Source organism: Sciurus vulgaris (genome assembly GCF_902686455.1).
Source record: "Sciurus vulgaris genome assembly, chromosome: 3".
Lineage (NCBI taxonomy): Eukaryota > Metazoa > Chordata > Mammalia > Rodentia > Sciuridae > Sciurus > Sciurus vulgaris.
The window spans coordinates 39,588,515-39,595,902 of NC_136463.1; positions in this window are offsets into that span (position 1 = coordinate 39,588,515).

Here is a 7,388-nt window from a genome sequence, read left to right on the forward strand (position 1 = left end):
TGAATTGAGTTTTGTGCAAGGTGAGAGATTGGGGTTCATTTCGCTACATGCATTTCCAGTTTTCCCAGCACTATTTGTTGAAGAGCCTATATTTTCTCCAAAGAATGTTTTGGGCACTTTTGTTTATCATGAGATAACTGTATTTATGTGGGTTTGTCTCTGTGTCTTTTATTCTGTACCATTGATCTATGTGTCTGTTTTGGGTCCAATACCATACCATTTTTGTTACTATGGCTCTTAAGTATAATTAAGGTCTGGTATTGTGATTCCTCATGCCTCACTCGTCTTGCTAAGGATTGCCTTCGCTATTCTGAGTCTCTTATTTTTCCAAATGAACTTCATGATTTTTTTTCTATGAAGACTATCATTGGGATTTAATAAGGATTGCATTAAATCTGTATAACACTTTTGGTAGTATGACCATTTTGACAATGTTAATCTGCCTATCTAGGAGTATGGGACATCTTTCCATCTTCTAAGGTCTTCTTCAATTTCTTTCTTTAGTGTTCTATAGTTTTCCTTGTAAAGGTCTTTCACTACTTCTGTTAGATTGATTCCCAAATTTTTTTTGAGGTTATTATGAATAGGGTAGTTTTTCTAATTTCTCTTTCAGTGAATTCATCACTGATGTATAGGAACACATTTGATTTATGGATGTTAGTTTTATATCCTGCTATTTTGCTGAATTCATTTATTAGTTCTAGAAGTTTTCTGGTGGAATTTTTTGGGTCTTCTAAATATAAAATCATGTCATTGGCACATGGTGATAGTTGAAGTTCTTCTTTTTCTATTTGTATCCCTTTAATTTATTTCTTCTGTCTAATTGCTCTGGCTAGAGTTGTAAGGACGATGTTGAATAAAAGTGGTAAAAGAAGGCATCCTTGTCTTGTTTCAGTATTAGAGGGAATGCTTTCAATTTTTCTCCTGTGAGAATCATGTTGGCTTTGGATTTAGCATAGATAGCTTTCACAATGTTGAGGTATGGTCCTACTATCCCTAGTTTTTCTAGTGTTTTGACCATGAAGAGGTGCTGTATTTTGTCCAATGCTTTTTCTGCATCTGTTGAGATAATCAGATGATTCTAGTCTTTAAGTCTATTGATGTGATGAATTATGTTTATATATTAATGTATATTAAACCAACTTTGCATTCCTGGTATGAACCCCACTTGATCATGGTGCACTATCTTTTTAATATACTTTTGTATGCGATTGCTGTTGTGGGGTCCGGTTATTGATGCATAGTGAGACCACCAGAAACTAAAGTAGGAAAAAAGTTTACTTGGAGAAAAGAGAGAGAGAGAAAAAAAAAAAAAAGAAAAAGAAAACAAACTGACATGTCAGGGTCACTACTCCAAGTGGGGCAGCAGTGGGGAGTGACTTCAGCAAGCTGGTTTTTAAAGTGAAAACCATAAAAAAAAAAAAATCCTGGCAGCCTTACAAGAGGAGTCTTTTTCCGTTTTTTCCAAGGAGTGCAAGCAGCCAGCCCCAGCTTATTTATTTCAGGCTGCACCTGGTGGGTCAGCAGGGTGAGCTAGGCATGGGGAGCCAGACTACCCATATCTGAAACTGGCAACTTCTGGGGCCTCTGAAGGGATAGGTTGCTTCCCAGAAATGGTCACAATGTCCTTAAATCATGGCCACATTCTTTTATCTCGTGTTACTGTCCTTGTATTTACCACAGTCAGCACAACTCAGTGATTTTATGTGCACCCATTTTGGTTTGGTCAATCTTAACTAGATATATTTGTTTTCTATCAGAGGGTCTCTACTTTTTTCTTTTTATAAGGGGGTCTCTACTCTTTCACAATTACCAGAATTTTATTGAGAATTTTTGCATCTATATTCATGAGAGATATTAGTGTGAAGTTTTCTTTCCTTGGTGTGTCTTCGTTTGGTTTTGGTATCAGGGTGATACTAGCTTCATAGGATGAGTTTGGAAGGGCTCCTTCCTTTTCTATTTCATGGAATAATTTGAGGAGTATTAGTGTTAATTCTTCTTTGACGGTCTTGTAGAACTTGGCTGAGAATCCATCTGGTCCCAGGCTTTTCTCGATTTGTGAGTTTTTGATTTGTGGGTGTCTTCTATTTCATTGCTTAAAATTGGTCTATTTAAATTGTAAATGTCCTCCTGATTCAGTTTGGGTAGGTCGTATGTGTCTATAAATTTGTCAATGTCTTCAAGATTTTCTATTTTATTGGAGTATAAATTTTCAAAGTAGTTTCTGATTATCTTCTGTATTTCAGTAGTGTCTGTTGTGATTTTCCTTTTTCATCATGAACTTTTTATAATTTGAGTTTTCTCTCTACATTAGTGTGGCTAAGGGTTTATCAATTTTATTTGTTTTTTCAAAGAACCAACTTTTTGTTTTGTTAATTTTTTGAATTATTTTTGTTTCAGTTTCATTGATTTCAGCTCTGATTTTAAGTATTTTCTGTCTTCTACTTCTTTTGGTGTTGATTTGTTCTTCTTTCTCTAGGGCTTTGGAATATAATATTAGGTTATTTATTTGTTGACTTTCTATTCTTTTAAGGAATGAGCTCAATGCAATGAACTTTCCTCTTAGAACTGCCTTCAAGATGTCCCAGAGATTTTGATATGTTATGTCATTATTCTCATTTATTCTAAGTATTTTTTATGTTGTATCCCTGATTTCTTCTGCTAACCATTGGTCATTCAATAGCATCTTATTTAGTCTCCAGGTGTTAGAGTAGATTCTATTTTTTATTTTATTGTTGATTTCTAATTCCATTCCCTTATGATTTGATAGAATGCAGAGTGTTATCTCTATTTTTGTGTATTTGCTAAGAGTTGCTTTGTGGCATGAGATATGGTCTATTTCAGAGAAGGATCCATGTGCTGCTGAGAAAGAAAGTGCATTCGCTCATTGATGGATAAATACTCTATATATGTCTGTTAAGTCTAAATTATCCATTGTATTATTTAGTTCTATAGATTCATTGTTTAATTTTTGTTTGGAGGATCTATACAGTGGTGAGAGAGGTATGTTAAAGTCACTCAATATTACTGTGTTGTGGTCTATTTGATTCTTGAAATCAAGAAGGATTTGTTTGACGTACATAGATGCTCCATTGTTTGGGGCATAAATATTTACAATCATTATGTCTTGCTGCTGTACAATTTCATTCAGTAGAATGAAATGACCTTCTTTGTCTCTTCTGATTAACTTTGGCCTGAAGTCCACTTTATCTGATATGAGGATGGAAACCCCTGCTCATTTACACAATCCATATGAGTGATATTTGTTTTCCCATCTTTTCACCTTCAGTCTGTGGATGGCTTTGTCTAGGAGGTGAGTCTCTTGGAGACAGCATATTGCTGGGTCTTGTTTTTTAATCCAATCTGCAAGTCTATGTCTTTTTATTGATGAATTTAGACCATTAATATTCAAGGTTATTACTGAGATATGACTTGTATTCCCAGTCATTTTGGTTTATTTCTGGTTTATTTATTTAATTTAAAATGGTTTCTCCTTTGATTGACTATTCCTCTAGTGTAGTTTACACTTTGCTGGTTTTGCTGGTTTTCCCCCTTTTTTTTTTTTTTCATTTCATCTTCATGAAATATTTTGTTGAGAATATTCTGTAATGCAGGCTTTCTAGTTGTAGATTTTTTAACTTTGTTTCTCATAGAAGGTTTTATTTCATCATCAAATTTGCTAAATATGATTCTTGGTTGGTATCCATTTTCTTTCAGAGCTTGGTAAATATTATTCCAGGACCTCCTAACTTTGAGAGTCTGTGTTGCGAAATCAGTTGAGATCCAAATTGGTTTCCCCCTATACATAATCTGATATTTTTCTCTCATGGCTTTTTAAAATTCTATCCTTATTCTTTATGTTAGGCATTTTCACTATAATGTGCCTTGGAGTGGGTCTGTTGAAATTTTGTACATTTGAGGTCCTATAAGCCTCTTGTATTGATTTTCCATTTCATTCTTTAAGTTTGGGAAATTTTCTGTTATTATTTTATTGAAAAGATTTTGCATTCCTTTGGTTTGTATCTCTGTAACTTCATCTATCCCAATAAATATTAAATTTGGTCTTTTTATTTTATTCCATAATTCTTGGAAGTTCCATTCATGGTTTCTTAACATCTTCTCTGCATGGTCAATTTTATTTTCAAGATTACATATTTTGTCTTCATTGCCTAAGGTTCTGTCTTTCAAGTGGTTTACTCTGTTGATGATGCTTTCCATCGAATTTTTAATTTGGTTTATTGATTCCTTCATTTTAAGTATTTCTGCTTGTTTTTGTTTTTTTCAGACTCTCTGCCTCTTTATTGATCTTTCACTTCCTGTATTTTCTCTCTGATTTCACTCCTTATACTGTCCTTTACTTCACAGATCAGTTTATGTATATTCTTCTCTGACATTTCTTCCACTGTGATGTCAATGGATTTGCATATGGGTTTTAATGCTAATATTTTATTTACAAAACTCCTCTGCTGGACAGAAAGTAAAAATGGTGTTTCTACCTGCAGGTAACTGGCCACTATGGATGGTCATGATTCACCCACCATCATAACCATCCAGAGAGAAGCAGACAGACCTGACACCTGACAACAGTTACAGTTTTGTTGGGGTGAAGTCCCCAAGAGTCATGGTGGATTTCCAAGAGGAAACACATGGAAAAAGAAGGAATGTCACAGAACATTCTGGGTAGGTGGTTAGATGCCCTGAATTTCTTTTTAAATAGTTACCAACTAATTCCATAAGAGCAGTCAACACTTCCCTTCCCAGATCCTCATGGAGAAACAGTTCACTTTCTACACTCCTGCCTCTGGCTCTGCCCTAGAGGATTCCTTTCTGAATCTCTCACCCACCATGAATGGATGGGAGAGGAAATCTCCCTTCCACAGGCCTCAGTCTCTAGGGACTGGTATCCCCCAAGTGTCTCTTTGAGCTTTGTGATGGGATGTGCGGCGTTCTGGGCTAGCCTGAGTCCTGCATATCCCAGCCTGCTGTACCTTTAGGAAGGTGTCTGAGAACCACAATCCTTGTAACTGATCTCAGGAATTTGCCTACCAACATGGATCCCAGAAACTTGGCTAACAGTGTGATTGTTACCTCTGAAAGTTTTCATGTGTATGAACTGCAAGAAAATATTTTATCTTGGTATTCAGGGTTTGATTTTAATAGTTTACCACATTCATATTTTTTGGGGGGTAACCAGGGATTAAACTGAGGGGCACTTAACTATTGGGCCACATTCCCAGCCCTTTTTATTTCTTATTTTCAGACAGGATCTTGCTAAGTTGTTTAGGGTCTCACTAAGTTGCTGAGGCTGGCTTCAAATTTGCTATCCTCTTGCCTCAGATTCCCAAGTGGCTGGGATTATAGGCATGCACTACTCCACCCAGCCCTATTTCTTCTTTGGTAATAAATGGTCTCCACCACTTACCTCTTCAACTTTTTACCTCTGTTTGCAAATTGGCAAATATCTTAGTGAAAAATCCTACACCTAAGTCAGTTTCCCTGGGGCTGGGGATACAGCTGCGGGTGGAGCTACAAAATATAATTTTGGAGATACAAAATTTAAAATTCCATGCCTAGCCTGAATATAGCTCTGGTTCCATTCCTAGTGCAAAAAAAAAAAAAAAAATCAAGTTAGTTCTCTGCTCTTTCTCCCTGACCTTCACCCCTCAAGTCCTCACTGCCTCAGTTGCTCCCTGATGCCTTTAAACAGATTAGGTTTTGCCAGCTTTTCTATATATTTTTTCTGTTGGAGTATTAATCTGCCACAAGTCATGATGCTATGGCTAGAAACAGAAATCCTTTACCATTCACTTTTAATAAATAGGAAGACAAAGAGTGAAAGAGGCTAAATTCTTACAAAATATAATTTTGGAGACATAACATTGAAAATCCCATGCTTCTCAAATGGCAAAGGATTAATATTATGTAGATAAAGCTCTCAGACAATAACGTTCTTCAGTTAGAAAGTAATGATAACAATATTGACTTTTTCCTGTGTTTGAAAATTAAGAAACACACCTCTAATTCACTCATGGATTTGCTGTAAGGAAACTGGTTAGGAAGTTGGCCCATACTGGCTGCTCCTTACTGGGTTTTAGTGAGATACCACGATAAAGAGATGATCCCAGGCTAGCATTGGCCTATTTGTGGACATAGGTGGGAACAAATAAAATTGCTAGGAAGGGCACTCTTACCTGTGTCCTGCAAACAAAAATGGCTGAGTTTAGGTTGGAAAACTCAAATGCTTCAGTAACTAAGGGGTGAGAAGCAAAGACAGTTTCTCATAGTGGGTTTTGTTTGTTTGTTGTACTACAGAGGATTGAATCCTGGGCCTTCCTAGGCAAGTGCTCCACCACTGAGCTATGTTCCCAGTTTTTTTTACATTTTATTTTATTTTATCATTTTTAATTTTATTTTATTTTATTTTCCATTTTTTATTTTATTTTATTTTATTTTTGAGACAGGGTCTTACTAAGTTGCCCAGGCTGGTCTCAAACTTGTATTTCTCCTGTCTCAGGCTCCTTACTTTTTTTTTTTTTTAAGTGTTTTTTAGTTGTAGATGGACTGAATGCCTTTATTTTATTCATTTATTTATATGTGGTACTGGGGCTTGAACCCAGAGCCTCACACATACTAGGCAAGCGCTCTACCACAACCCCAGACCCTCAAGCTCCTTACTTGATGGGAATACAGGTGTGCACCACCGTGTTCAAAAGGTAATAACCTCATAAAAGAGAAGACAAATAAGACTTTGGCCCTATCTCTGAGTGATTTTTCTAAGGCACTTAATACACCCACTCAGTCCTAAATGCAGGGAAAGAAGAAGAGATGGAGGTCAAATCACAGCATTTATTACTAACAAATGTTGTATATATTTTCGAAAGGGCCACACCTCAATGACTGTCATTCTCTGTCAGAATAAGGAGATGAAGAGTATGCTATGCAGGCTCATGTAAGAGCTGGGAAGGTGTACACGAGAATTGTTAGTAGAGAGAAGATCTGAGAAATAGGTTTTTCTGATGTTTGCACCTGTTCTCTGGGAGGTGAAATCATGTTAAAATTTGACCCACATTCTAATGATGCAACTTTCCAGCAATCTGTATCCTTTCCAACTGACTTCCCAGATACATGTAAAATTATATTTATTGTACCAAAATAAGCTTAATTTTATCAAAAGCCATAAATCTCAGTGCCCTAGCATACCCAATGCTGAGTATCAGAAACATTGGCCCTTCAATAACTGTGGGTAGAACTGGGACATACTGGAGTGTGGTACTCCATCACAGACGTCTTAACCATTCTGGGAAGGCAATACTAATAGAGAAATTCAGATCTACAAGCACATTGCTTGTGTCATTCTTCTGTGGCCAGACCTGACGTCCAGATCATGC